Raw genomic sequence first — 15,871 nt, 5'->3', positions numbered from 1 at the left:
ATATTTTTCTGTAAGTTCATTTGAATAACGAGGGATTTGGTGCACTTGTGGAATGAATCGTGTTCTCCGCAAATTAATATGTTGAAACCCTAATCCACAATGTGACTGGATTTGGAGATAGGGCCTTTACAAAACTAATTAAGATTAAATGAGGTCAGAAGGGTAGGGCCTTCATCCAATAGGAATGGTGTCCTTATAAGAAGACGAAGAGACACCAGGGCCATGGTTGTGCACAGAGGAAAGGTCATGTGAGGACATGGCAAGAAGGCAACTCCCTGTGAGCCAAGGAGCAGCGTCGCAGGAGAAATCAACCCTTCCCACACACTGATTTTGGATTTTCAGTCTCCAGAATTATCAAAAATACATCTCTATTGTTTAAGCCACACAGCCTACGATATTTTGCTATGGAAGCCTTGGAAAACAACAGTGTATTGTTATTTCAACAGTTTTACGGGTGCACTCAACTGAGTTTGGGGGTTGGAACTGTGGGTGATCTAATAATATCACTGTACTATACTACTAAATCATAAAACCTAGCACGAGCCTAAGTCGCCTCCTCACATGTGTAACACCCATACCTTGGAAAGTGAGCCAAACAGGTATCACACGTTGAAATTCACTTCCAAGAAACAACTGGCTCTTTGTTTCAGTTTTACTTCTGCGAAAGATTTGTTGGTACTCCTTCCTGCATAGCAGTCCAGATGATACCCAAGAGGAAAGAAGTATATGATTACTAAATAGTGACCTAGGTTAAGGAGCACCTGTCTGTCTCGCCAATGCAAAGATACATGATCCAACATAGCTGATTGATGTATGCAAAAGTCAGGGCCATTCCTACAATGGGCAAGTCTGAACAAAACTTGCGAGCGTTCCTTGTCACCTCTAGCATTTTTACACAATTGAAATCCAGCTAAATTTGACAAGATTTTTTAAAATGCACTTTTTAAACTTGAGAATACTTTTATATTTACAGAAGCTGCTCTGACCACGTGTGTAGCAGAGTAAGCCCCAGTTGTCCATGTCATAATTTGTTGCATCAGGCACCTTTTATTGGCATCTTTCCATTCTCTATCTCACTTCCTTATGCTCCTCCCAGTATTCCCTGAGATCATCACTTACATAAACCGCTTGTACTCGAATACTTGTCTCATGGTCATCTGAGGGAAACTAGACTGAGAGAATCACTTAGGGGTGCTGTGAGGATTAAATTAAGTACTACATGAAAAGCATCTGCACCAGTGCTTGATGGTTAATAGTAGCAGCTCAATAAATGTTAATGATCATAATATCATCGACCCCAAGCCCTATGGAGCTGATTTAGACTCTTTCTGCTCCTCTAGCCTACATTATATACTAAAATCAGAACTTACGCATCTCTTTTTCCCTTGCTCATATCTTAATAATAGCCCTCAAGAATTATCCACTGTAACTGGGCCAAGAGCACATAATGATAAACCAAGGAGCAAAAATGTGTCAAAGGACTCAACGTGTTTCCCCAGAGTTCTGGGACTAAATGCGTGTTTCCCCAGAGTTCTGGGACTAAATGCGCATGAACAGCTCACACTGCGCTCACTCCTCTGATGTGGCTCCAGTTCATGAACTTGACAGGGTTCTCCATCAACTTGTGGGGTTGTTTACCCTCCTGAGGAGTTGAAAAGGCAACGTTGTTGAGCTGGGATTTTCAGCATTATAAACTCCGAAAACGCAAGTAAGAAATTATGATTATTCATAATAATTTAACTGTCTAGTCGATTGGTGTAGAAAGAAAGAGCTAAGAGTCCTAAATTTTAGTCTTGGCTCATATTACTGTGTTTATCTTGGGTAAGTCATTGGATTTCCTCTGAGTCTCAGGTTACTCAGGTTAAGATAATAGATAATGAATGCATTTAGCTTTTCTCAAAGCTCTGAAAGCCTATGATTTTTAAAAGACAATAAATGCTGGGAAGCCAAGGTGGGCGTATTGCCTGAGCTCAGGAGTTTGAGACCGGCCTAGGCAACACGGTGAAACCCCACCTCTACTAAAATACTAAAAAAAAAAAAAAAAAAAATTAGCTGGGCGTGGTGGTGTGCGTCTGTAATCCCAGCTACTCGGGAGGCTGAGGCGCGAGAATTGCTTGAACCGGGAGGCAGAGGTTCCAGTGAGCCGAGATTGTGCCACTGCACTCCAGCCTGGGTGACAGAGCGAGACGCCATCTCAAAAAAGTCAATAAATGAATTTTCATGATACACTAACCTGCATGTATGGAGAAGTAAGGAAAAAGAGCTGGCCCAGAGTCAAAGCGTGAGACCACTTTGCAAAAACTGAAGTACTAACTTGCAGATATGAAGTCTGGATTTTATGGAACTCCCACAATTAGGAACTTCATAGGATTCAATATAAATAAAATTTTCTAGATCATGGTACTTTTCATTTGAAAGGTAATTTTAAAAAGTCTGGTAGTTCAGTTCAGAGGCATAGACTGAGCCATTGGCCCAAGCAATGAGTCACTTGCATAGAGTCCCGAGAGCTGCAGAAAGAGGTGCTATATGCAATGATACAAAATATAATATGTTGTATGGGTTATTTGTCCAAAAAATCAATAAATTGCTCTTTTTCATGTTTGTGCATGAAAATACAAAAAGTGAAACTGACTTGAAATAAAAATGAAACACTCGCCTATTTTTGTTGACATAGATAATTAAAGAACAGAATTGACTCAAGCATATAAAATGAGAAGTAAATTGGTTTTTAAAGATTTTTTTCCAACATTTGACAACACAACATATGGCTTTTCATATGCCCTCCCCTCAACTGTGCAAAATTACTAGGTGCCTTTTCTGATCACCTAAGCCTGAAGCCTTAGAGCTAGCTATGCCAACTTCAGGGCCTTCAGAGGACATATGCACATAAGACTAAGGAAAGAAGGGGGCTTCTTATCGAAGGGAGAGTGCACACACCCTCCCCCAACACGGCCACCAACAAGCCTGGCACATTTCACCCACATCTGGCATTTTTTGTTCTCTGCCTTAGACAGTCTACTTATTTTTTTCAACTTTTCCTTCCAGATCTATTCAGTCACCAAAGCTTGTAGCTTTTTATTTCCTGTCTCTCTCTTTCATGCTTTCCTTTCTGTTTTATAGCAATCACTGTAATTATGCCCATATCCCTCAGATTTCCACAACATTCATGTATATGGAATTTTGTTTTTACTAATTTTTCTCTTTGATCAATCCAAGAATGTGTCATCAAATTAATGTTGAAATAACCCTTCAACCATAAGCTCCTGCTAAAAAAATGTGCTAAATTTTCCCATTTCCAACAGGCTGAGCATAGACTTGTTACTGGAGTATTAAGGTTAGTTGTACCCAGGAAGGAAACTGCCCCCAACCCCTCCTTACACTGTACCTTCCAACCAATTAAACTAGTCTTTCCTTCAGGAACATTAAGCTTCTCATCATTGTGGTTTGGCTTATGTTATTAGGCTTTATTTATAATGCTCTTATAGTTCCTCTATGTCACTTATTGAGCTCTTCCCAGCCTACAAGCTCTCTCATATAAAGTATCTTTTTCCAATAAATTTTCCCTTTCTAACATGGCTCAAACTAAATGTTCTCTTATATGATATTCTGCATCATATAGAACCTTTAACTATCATTAATTATCAACAGTAATAATAATATAAATAGTAAATATCGGCTGCATTTCTTATTTTGTATTGTGAATTATTTTTTGAATATGTCTTATATCCTTGTTTCCACACTTACATTATGGTCTCTGAGACTAGATTCTGTTATATTTTCAGATTAGAGAAAAATTTTAACTCAATTTTTATCAACCTGGATAATATGTATACTAACTCTCTTTGCTAGCACTATTAGCAGGCACTAGTAGACACAAATTGTTGGAATTTGTGTCCTAGCAGATTGGTTATCTCATAGATATATGTTAGTGAGATACATATATTTATCAGAAATTTTCAATAAAATATATTTTAAATCACTTTATATATATTTAGAGATTAATAAATTCTACTTATTAAAGGAAATAATATATATACTTACTGAATAATTGCATAGTAAATTTTTGTTATAATAAATAAACCTATTTCCTATTTTGGTAATGGGAATGTTTTAAAATTTACTGTGGTGATGATTGTACAACTCTGTAAATGTACTAAAAATACACACTTAAAACCTGGTGAATTTTATGCATCTAAATTATTCCTCAATAAAACTGTTAAAAATTATATTGTCATGCACACAATAATTTTGCTTCTTAAAGATATTTGTTTAAATTATTTTTAAAATCCAGCAGCCAATATCAACCATCTGAATTCCAGTTTATCATCACCCCATGAAATGTTTATCTGAATTACAGAATATCATATTCACTGCCAATATTATATTTTCCTTTGCATTTCCACAAGATTAAAGTATGCAAGAAATTTTCTATAGAGTTCACAAATTATCATTTATCATATTCTTTGCCGTGGCCATATTGAAAGGAACTGCGAAGAAAATTAGACCAAACTCATGTATATGTTTACACGTACATACATACATGCACGTAATTCAACATGTAGGTTCCATTTGCTTAACTAGGCTTTCATTTGAATCTGCTGTGAAAACACCATGGCAATTTCAGACAGAGCAAGGACAAATCTAGGCCAAAGCCCTCCTTTAACAAACAGCTGTATTGCATAGCAGGCTCATTCGGAATGCCATCCAATTAACACTGAATATTTCTCTCAGTCAATACATCGTTAACTTAATTCCTTTCAAATTGAACTTCCTCTGTTCCAATATTGGCACATTAGGAGTTATTATCATTCTGCTTCTGCTGAATGGTTCTGGTGCAGGACTGTTCAGAACACCCCACTGGTCACCCTCCTATACCCAAAGTATAGTGTCACTAACAGTGCCTCCTGCACCTTAGCAAATGTCAATGTATTCTAAAATAGCACATCATAACTCTCCATGGTTATTATGATAATATGCTGGAAGTAAACCTTTTAATCTAACTAAATAAAACAAATATACTTGTACACACAGTCTGCTTTCATCAATACTCTACATGAACAGAATCTGACTGCTCTAGTCAAGTAGTTTTCTGGGTCTCAGAGTCCTTTTCTATGCCTTTCGGTGCTTACAACTTGCAGTTTTATAATCACATAGTTCATTTAACTCTCCTTTCCCCTTCATAAAATTGTAAGTTTCAGTGCTTGACCGAAGGTGGTGCAATGAAAATGCAAAAGATGAGTTCAAAAGTTGGGTTTTCTTCTCTGATAACACAGACTTGAAACCTCAGGCTCATCACTCTGGATTCTGTTCTCCTCCCCTTTACAATCTGATCAGCAGCCTTTGCTTGCATATTTTCTTCCCAGACTAATTTGACACTGGCTGAGGGTGAATTGGCCTGGAGGGAGTGGTGAAAGAAATAAACAAAGAATAAAATCCAAAAGGAAATGAGGTTTATCTATTCAGTTCCATTTTCACTGATTTTCCTCTCAGTGTTGGACATTTAGATTAGGTCTTCATACCTGGAAGTCGCAGGGGAATAATGATTCTAGCTCAGTTTATGTTTTTTTAATTTTTGATTATTATGGATACATAATAGTAATACATATTTATGGAGTACTTGCGATATTTTGATACAAGCATCCAATCTGCATTGTATTTTGCATTGCATGTGTTTTCAAAATATCACAGTAACAGAGGTATTGGTTACCTCAAACATTTATCGTTTCTTTGTGTTAGGAAAATTCAAATTCTACTTATTTCAGTTATTTTCAAATATACAATAATTATTCTGCTTAACAGGGGTCTGAAGAATCTATTACGGCTTACAGTTAGTGTTTCCCAACATTATACCACCAGAACAGAGGTTGACTTAGGCTTCAAAGAACTTGATTATAAGTGTTTAATTATACCTTAGATAATAAATAATATTTGATGTTTTAAATTCACAGCCATTGTTAATGAAGCGCTGCCAACATTTCAGCAAAAAAGGTGTGTTCGTAGAAAAATAAGCAACATATGTAAGTTACCAATAATATCCATAAGAGCAGCATTATATAATCTAGGTATAGAGAACTTTCAGTATACCACGTATCATTTTCCAAATTACAAGATATAGTAATGAAGCACAACAAAATGATCTTTTGAAATTATTGGATATACTGAAGATTGTCTGTCAAATTAGAAAACATGTAAAAGAAAATGGATGCTTCCTTTTCTTCAATAAAGAACAAATATTTTATACTGCTATATTATTTAGATATGTGACATTGTTTTAAAAGAAAAAACATTCTACAAATTGCAATGGTGTTCACATAAAAAGAATCACGGAAAATTGCATAGTTTGATTGCCTAAAGAAATCAAGTATGAATGACAAAATGAATATACTTGTATTTAATTGGGATATTGTAAAGGTTAATGAAATCAAACAACCTTGAAGGGATATAGGTGATGATTAATATACCACACTGAATTTTTGGATTAATATTAAAAGAAAAGAACCTGATTCATTTCTGTTTTCTCCAATATTCAAACCAAGTGCAACTCCGGGGAATTATTAGAGAGACAAATTAAAACAACAGACGGACTCGCAGTTGCCAGCATAAGAATGTCTTCACAAAGCCTCCTGACAATTTCAGAGATTCTAAGGTGGTCTATTTACTTTCAAATCAAGAGTGCTGCATTTTCTCCTCTTACCAGGCTGTCAATCTCTGAGTTCCCCTTCCCACAAAATAATTTCAAAACACCATGAAAGTATTTTATTGGGATAGAAGAAAAATATGTAGGCGATTACTGTCTCCCAGAATGTGAATCTTCACTGTATTACGTAAAAGCAATTATTTTTAAGAAATACAATTTCAACATGGATTTTAAAGAGCGCATAATCAATTTACTACTCTATCCCACATAACTAAAATACTCTGTTCATTTTTTATGTATCACTGAGTTAAATTAGTCAATCGAAGAATAGCTGTGTTAACACCTGGTTTTGTATAAGTTTTGTCCCTAGAGTTTCAGGTCTACAGATGGGTAATGTTGTTTTCGATACTATTGAAGATATTTTGGATAAATAAATATTTTGATCACTCACTAGTCTAATCCTTACAAGAAAATTTATTCTTTTTTTGATAGAAGGTTTATGCAGATATCCAAAATATATAATGGGAACACTCGTGGATAAAAATGTCTAATTGTATAGCATTTAATTGCACCGATCGTACTGAAAGGTCCATGTAAAGAAGACTATATGTTTATAAAATATATTATCACATTGGGCTCTAAGGATTTCTGCTTCCAGTAATTGAGGAGGGGCTTTTGCAGATGAACCTTCCTTCTGAGAACAACCAGAAAGGATAGAATTTTAAAAAATGTCTCTGAAAGCATTACAGGGGTAAAAAGAGGCTTAAGGGATAACAATCCCAGAAACAAAACATACACAAAGAACTCAACATTTATTACTACTTTTCCCTTTGAGGTGTTTGCTGATTCTCAAGAGGCGACAGACTTTGAGAAGCTGAGCAGAGCTTTCGGCAATGCTATGTGTCTGGGAGTACGCAAAATTTTTAGTATGGCCCACAGAGAAGAAGGGATTCTGAAAAAGGGTCTAGACTCTCAATTAGAACTGATGGAAGATGAGATCTTAAGGCATGGGTAAGCAAATGGATCAGCCTGGACAGAGACTGAAATCCAACTTTAAACCACATCACTTCTTGACTGGATTAAGGAGATGTATTCTTAGCCTAAATAGTTACCAGAAGCAAAACAAAATTCCCTCTAGATAAATCTAACATTATCTCTACATTTTTTTATTAGTTATGTGAGGCACTCAATAAAACTTTTAGTGTATTCCATAAGACATGCTAACAGAATAAATAAAAAAGGAAAAACTCAATAGTAAGAATATAGAAAACATCTTTATATTCATGTTGCCAGATATTAATTTTTAAATAACTATTATTAGTATGCTCAAAATAGAGATGACGTAATAAAAATGTTCTCAGAGAACTGGAAACACTAAAAAAATCAAATGGACATTCTACAAGTATAAAATATAACCTAAATGAAAAATTTATATATGGGTTTAACAGCAAATTAGTCAAAAAACCAGAAGAGCGAATTAGTGAACTGGACAATAAGTAAAGAGAAGATAGAAATGAAACACACGGAGAAAAAAAAGGATGAGATGTAAAGGACACAGTGAAAAGATATAAAATGTGTTTGTTTAGACTCGGGGAAGAGGTGTGAAAGAGAATGGGGAAGATGCAACAGCACAAACTATCTATGATCTTAGAAATCAAGATAAGGATTACTTTGGGAGAATAGGAACTGAAAGAGAGAATGAGAAAGGCTTAGAGTTTGGGCATATTCTTTTTCTTGATCTGGGTGCTTGATCAACGGTGTGAAAATTAATTGTGCTGATACTAAAGATATATGTGTTTTTCTCTATGTATTTTTCATTTCAATTTGAAGTAAAAAATGTATAGCAACAACAATAATAATAAACTCTACAAATTTCCAAGCATAATGAACGCAATGAAAATACCCTTGTGCACAGCACATTAGAATTCCTGAAAACAAAACTCAGCTATATGATGCTTCAAAGATATACATCTTTAATAAAAGGATGAAGAAAGGTTGATTGTAAAAGGATTGAAAAAAGATAAATCAGGATCACCTTACCAAGAGAATGCTTATATAACTATTCAAATATGTAAAGTAGACATCAAGGCATAAAGCAATACTGGATATAAAGAAGGACATTTCATAATGATAAAAGAACCAATCCACCAGAAAGATGTAACACTTTTACATTTGTATGCAATCCAAAAGGTAGCTTCAACATATGGGAAGAGATATTTTAACAATCCCTCTTTATGGCTGATAAAACAAGCAGACCAAAAAATAAGTTAGACTATAGAAAATCTGCACAGCACAAGTAAATATTCAAACTGAATGTCAATTATGACATGCAAAACAAGACAGAAAACACATATTTGCAAGTACTGACAAAATACTCACCAAAATTGAACCAGTCAAAATGTACCCAGTCATTTTATAAATGAGAAAGTTGAACTAATTATCTCTGAGAGCAAGTGAAATGAAGCAATTGGCTCAAGGTTATAATGAAAGTGAGTGAGCACAGATCTGAACCAGAGCACAGATCTGGACGCAGGTCCACATTGCTGCAGCCACTTCAACTTAAATAAGTGAGACACAGAGCATATTCTAATAAAGACTTTGCAACTTCATGTCTGGTTGCCTATACAAGAGGCTGCTCTGAAGATTGTGCCACAGATATAAAAAGAAAACTCTACTGACTGTCACTTTCTATTCTAACTAATGGTAAAATAGTGTCAGAACATGGGCAAATTCAGTGCCATAAATACATTGAGGGAAGCTTTCAATTTCTATTTGACAACATGATTAGGGTGTAATGATCCCAAACACAGGTTATCATAAGTGATTGTAACTTTCTCAATCCTACTCTAGTCCTCTAGAAATTTGATAGTAACAAGGAGGTCTACAGATATTTTTGCTCTGTGCATACTGGAAAAGAGTGTGGCTCTTCCCTAAATTTCTGTAGAAATAGGAACAGGCATAGAAAAAACAGTCTATATTTTTGGTTAGTGCTCTCTATATAAAATATTAATATTAGCAATGGCTGTAAGATTGAACATTCTATGAAATTAGTATATTAGCTAACTTTATTATTATTACTATTTGAGACAAAATCTTGCTCTATCACCCAAGCTAGAGTGCAGTGGCACAATTTTGGCTCACTGCGACTTGTCTTCTGGGTTCAAGCAATTCTCGTGCCTTAGCCTCCCAAGTAGTTGGGATTATAGGCACATGCCACCATGCTCGGATAATTTTTGTATTTTTGGGGTTTCACCATGTTGGACAGGCTGGACTTGAACTCCTGACCTCAGGTGATCTGCCCACCTCAGCCTCCCAAAGTGCTGGGATTACAGGCTTGAGCCACCACGCCCGGCCTTAGCCAACATTTTTTTGGATGCTCACTATGTGTCAGGCACTGTGCTATATAATTTACATATATTACATTTAGCCTTCAAAAGAAAATTTTAAGGAGGGTATCATTCTCCCTTTTTAACTGATGAAAAATCTAGAATTCTGGGGTTAACTTGTCCAAAGTCAACAAACTGAGTTGGTTTCATATAATGCCTATCTATCTCCAATGTCTACTCTCAGTCTATTTCTACACTGAAACCTAATACAGAAAGTAAATATTCCAGGAAACACTACTATAAAAATAGGGAATAGTGTGAAATACAGAAGGGCCACAGCAGATGATATGGAACCAGGGTATTGATAGGAGAAACACTAAACAAAACCAGAGCAAGCGTGAGTCTGAGAGAAACTGACATTCCTTAGATGAACACAACCTGCATTATTCACAGTTTAGAATGAATGTGTATGTGTGGTGGGGGGTAGTTGATATGTATATGTATGTGAGAAAGATTATGTATCTTTAAAAATTATCTGTTTAACTGTAACTTATTTCACAGTTTGCTTCTCGTCTTCAATTAATCCTTTTATTATTTAATCCTCCTAGATCAGTGACTCTCAAACTTCAGCATGCATCAAAATCATCCAGCTAGAGGGCTTATTAAACATTAATTCCTGGGTCCCACAATCAGAGATTCACCCATTATATTTGGGTGAGATCCAAAATTTTTCATTTCCAACGAGTTTCCAACTGATGTTGATGATTGTCGTCCAGAGCCATGTTTTGAGAACCATCTCTTGAGATACTGCTACAGAATAGATAGAAAATTCCAACTAGGGATAAACCAGTAAAGCAAGTGGTTAGTAAAAGTAAGACTTAATGTTTACTGAGTCCTTTTTTGGTAAATTTTCAGGCACTTTGTCAATTACTTTCCATTGATGATCTCATTTAACCTTCACAACAATCCCTGAGGCAGATAATATTGGTTCCCATTTTACAGATGAGGAAATGCAAGATGAAAACAGGTAACTTGCCCAGGATCACCCTGTGAGACCCATTTGAACTCAAGTAGCCCCACCCCAAAAGGAGTCCAAATCTATGCTTCCATGATTCGCACATGGTAGTGTGAGATCATACAAAGGGATCATACAAAAAGTTTTATAAACATTCAGATTTCTGGGTTCCACATTCAGAGATTAAGACTCAATATCTTTATAATGAAGCTCAGCAATCTGCATTTCTAACTAGCAATGCATTTTTAGACATTGAATTAAGCTTTAAATTATTCTGGTTACAGAGCAGGCAGTACAGGTAAGTAGCAGAATCCATTTCATCATGTTGTAGAACAAAAGTCTTATTCTTGTATTTGAGTTTTTGTTTTCTTTTTTTTTTTTTTTTGAGATGGAGTCTGGCTCTGTCGCCCAGGCTGGAGTGCAGTGATGTGATCTTGGCTTAGTGCAAGCTCCGCCTCCCGGGTTCACGCGATTCTTCTGCCTCAGCCTCCTGAGTAGCTGGGACTACAGGTGCCCGCCACCACGCCCGGCTAATTTTTTTGTATTTTTAATAGAGACGTGGTTTCATTGTGGTCTCGATCTCCTGACCTCGTGATCTGCCCGTCTCGGTGTCCCAAAGTGCTGGGATTACAGGCTTGAGCCACCACGCCCGGCCGTATTTGGGTATTATGCAGACTTTATAGAACTTTTTCATCAATTTAGAGCATAAAAAACACTAGATTGTTTAGTTTATTATTTGACCACCAATCTAATAATTCCATAAAATTTTTAAATGCATGGACCATTATCTATGATCTCTGCATCAGTTCACATTGATTACACACATAGTCAATTGCCCATCTCAGCTTAGCAGTGTTTCCTCAACATTGAAGTATGTCAGAACCCCACAAGAGTTCCATTGGTGGGTTTTGTTTGCTTGTTTTAATGAACTTTGAAAGTTCTGATTCGGTAGGACTGGGGTGAGTTTAAATAGCCATGTTTGTCAAGATATTTTAGGTGACATATCATAAGCCAGACATGGAAACCACTGTTCCAGATCATTTTCTGATTCGTTATTTCCATCTGTAAAGATCTGAGCTACCGAGAGTGAATTTGATTCTGTTCACTTGTTTTTGAGTATGTATTCTGCTTCAGTTGTTTCACTGTGATGCCTCAGGGAGTCACAGATGGTGGTCCTGCCAGTCATATCAGCACAGCCAAAAATGAGAGTGGGAGGTGGGGGACATGGAGCTGAGTAGCAGAGGGGATCTCAGTCTTCTGACCTGTGATTCTGATACTCAGTTGGAAAAGTCACAAGTCATTACCTCACTGATTTTCTCAGGCAGTCAAATAATTTCACCTAGAAAATCTGTCCAACTGGTTTGTATAAGTAGCAGAAGGAAGAGTGTGAAGACAGTTGACAGAGCTGAGAAAAGACCAACCATTCATTCACCTAATATGTGCTGCACATCTACTCAGTGCTAGACACTGTTCCCAGCACTGATGACCTGCAGGAAACCAGAAGACAAAGCCCCTGCTCTCATGGTTTCAACTAATTAGGGGGTGTTAGAAATAAACAAGTAAGGAAATGAGCGCACATGACTGTAATAGTGATAAGCATCAGACAGAAAATAAATCAGAGTAACCTGAAAGTGAATGACTGGGGCCACGATGAGGCTACTTAAGTAAAGTGGTGACAGAAAAACACTTTCATAAGGTATCCTTTGAGCAAAATTTTAAATGATAAAAAGTCATTAGCCATGTGAAGAAAAAGGATTACAGATAAAGGAGAGAGCATCTGTAACTTTCTGAGACTGGAACAGCCTGGAGTGCAACAGGAAAGAACGATGAATAGGTCGAAGAGGAAGGCGGGTCGGATGCTGAGAGCTTTGGCAACTGACATGAGGTCATAGACAAAAATGAAGACTTAAATAAAATAAAGGGAAATCATATTCCAAGACAGAACAAACATCATACAGATGAAAACTTTCTTCCAAGAAGTACAAAGACATGTTTTGTAACTTGGCAAAATAATTCTAAAATTGATAGGGAAAATAAAAGGCAACAAATAAAAAAGAAGATCCATGGTAGGAAACTTGCCCCTCGCTGGACACAGTGGCTTGTGTCTGTAATCCCTGCACTTTGGGAGGTCAAGGAGGGAGCACTGCTTGAGCCCTGGAGCTTGAGACCAACCTGGGCAACATGGTGAAAGCCTGTCACTACAAAATGTGCAAAAATGAGCCAGCCATGGTGGCGCTTACCTGTAGTCCCAGCTACTTGGGAGGCTGAGGTGGGAGGATTACCTGAGCCCAGGATGTTCAGGACGTCCAGGCTGCAGTGAGCTATGATCATGCCACTGTACTTCAGCCTGGGCCGCAGAGTGAGACCCTGTCAAAATGCTGCTGCTGCTGCTGCTACTACTACTACTACTACTACTACTACTACTACTACTACTACTACTACTACTACTGAGAATAATAATAAAAGAGAGAGAAAGAGAAGAGAAAGAAAACTTGCCCTTCTATATTTTAAAATATAAAGCCTCAATAATTTTAAAAGTATGGTACTGAAACATGAATTATTTGTCATCCATCATATTGAGCTATCAGCGGAGCAGAATAAGAGGTCAAAATTAAAGGCAAATAGATACAGAACTTTAGAATTTGATAAAGATGGCTTTTTAAATCAGTAGGGGACAGATGTATATCAATAAATTCGGACGGGACAACTGGAAAACCATCTGGAATACAAAAGTTGGACTCATATCTCATCCATAGGCTGGAGCAAATTAATTTCAAATACAAAATGTGTGTATGTTATATGTTAATATGGAAATGCAAAATAGTACAGCTATTTTAGAAAGCCACTTGGCAGTCTCTTACGAAGATAAACATATACTTACCATGTGACCCAGATATTACATTTCTATTCTCTAGAGAAATGAAAACATATGTCCATACAAAAAACATGAATTTCTATATTGGCTTTATTTATATTCACCAAAAACTGGAAGCAACCAAAATGGTGAGTGGATAAACAAACCGTAATGTGGCCATACTATGAAACACTATACAAAAACAAAAAGAGACCAATTACTGCTACATGTTTTAATATGGATAAATCTCAAATGCATTATGCTAAGTGAAAAAGGTTCACAAGTCTCCTTATTATATGATTCATTTTCTATGACATCCTGGAAAAGGCAAAACTATTGAGCATAGAAAACAGATCAGGGATTGCCCAGGGATGGAGGTGGGTAGAAGAAATTCATTACTATGTTTTGTTTGCCAAAAATTATTCATAAATTGCACGTGCAAATAGGGAGAATTTAACTGTATGTAAATTATAGCCCAATAAATATGACTTAAAATGTAATATGGTTATTAAGTCACAAAAATATTAGAAGAAAACTTGGAAGAATTGTTTCATGACTTCTGAGTGAAAATACCTTTTTAATAATCATATAAAACTTAAGAGTTCTAAGAGAAGACACTGGTATACTTTACTACCTAAAAAAAATGCAAGGGAAAAATATTGTTTAAAGGTCAAAAGACAAATAACACATGTGAAAAAAATATATATATATTTGAGATGGAGTCTCGCTCTGTCGCCCAGGCTGGAGTGCAGTGGTGCTGTCTCGGCTCACTGCAAGCTCGGCCTCCCAGGTTCACGCCATTCTCCCGCCTCAGCCTCCCGAGTAAATGGGACTACAGGTGCCCGCCACCTCGCCCGGCTAATTTTGTTTTTGAATTTTTAGTAGAGATGGGGTTTGACCGTGTTAGCCAGGATGGTCTCGATCTCCTGACCTCATAATCCGCCTGCCTCGACCTCCCAAAGTGCTGGGATTACAGGCGTGAGCCACTGAGCCCAGCCGAAAAGAAATTTTTAACTCCTATCACAGAAAAAAATGTTATTCTTCCTAACACAGAACAAAGTCTACAAATTGTTTTAAAAGCAGTCCAATAGAAACGTTGATAAATAATATACACAGATATTTCACAAAAATATGAATTAAAATTATACAATTGAAAAGATAACCTCGGGAAAAATAAAGAGAATGGAAATTAAAACTTCATTCTGATTGAAATTTTCACTTACAGAAATTGACAAAAAATGCAAAATACAGCCTGTGAGTAAGGTTCTGAAGAACTATGAATGCACACATTTCATGTAGGAGAGACAACTAGTACAACGCTATGGAGAGTAATTTTTAATATGTCAGAATTACAAATCAATCCTAATATACATGTGACTAGCCAATCTAACTTACCTTCTAGGAATTTTTAAAACAAATATACATTTGTGAGATGAAGTATATATAAGGCATTGAGACAATGTTTGTAATGACAGCAACTAATATTTATTTAGTAATTATCATATAATATAGTCCCATGTTAAGTATGACAGCTTTAACTCATTAAGTTCTTGTAACTTCTCTATTGGGTAGGTGCTATTATTGCATTTTACAAATGAGGAAACAGAAAAGTTAATTAACTTGTCCTAGACTTACTTAGTAAATGATTGGTTGGAATTAACAACCAGGTGCTCCAGCTCCCAGGTCCCTTATCTTAACACCTACACTTCATTACACAGCAATTGAAAACCACATACATTTCCATCAGTAAAAGGCTAGTTAATATAGTACATACATACAGTGAAATAGTATACGACTGTAAGAAAGGATGAGGAACACTTTATGTACAAGTATAGAAAGACATTTAAAATATACCTGACAGTGAAAAATGAAAGCGCATAACCATTGGACATATTATGTTACTATCTGCAGAAAAGGAAACAGAGAGAAGACTGTATCTGCATTTTTTAACATGCATTAAAATATTCCTCAAGGGAATATAATAAACTTATAACAATTGTTACCTTTAGGGAGGAGGTGGAGGGAAGTTGTATAAACAG

The 15,871-nt window shown here is 36.3% G+C and overlaps 1 long non-coding RNA gene across 5 annotated transcripts in view; it reads left to right on the top strand.

Moving 5' to 3' along the window:
• The first annotated feature begins 1,549 nt into the window (after nt 1-1,549).
• LOC114673797 (uncharacterized) overlaps nt 1,550-15,871 on the top strand; it is a 94,811-nt gene continuing 80,489 nt past the window's right edge. For all 5 annotated transcript variants that reach the window (XR_013408295.1, XR_013408294.1, XR_013408296.1 and 2 more), the window contains exon 1: nt 1,550-1,708. This is a non-coding gene — a long non-coding RNA (uncharacterized LOC114673797). The remainder of the gene's footprint in view (nt 1,709-15,871) is intronic.

Source organism: Macaca mulatta, chromosome 18, assembly GCF_049350105.2.
Source record: "Macaca mulatta isolate MMU2019108-1 chromosome 18, T2T-MMU8v2.0, whole genome shotgun sequence".
Lineage (NCBI taxonomy): Eukaryota > Metazoa > Chordata > Mammalia > Primates > Cercopithecidae > Macaca > Macaca mulatta.
The sequence above is the reverse complement of the archived record's forward strand: the minus strand, read 5'-3'. Positions and strand labels throughout refer to the sequence as shown.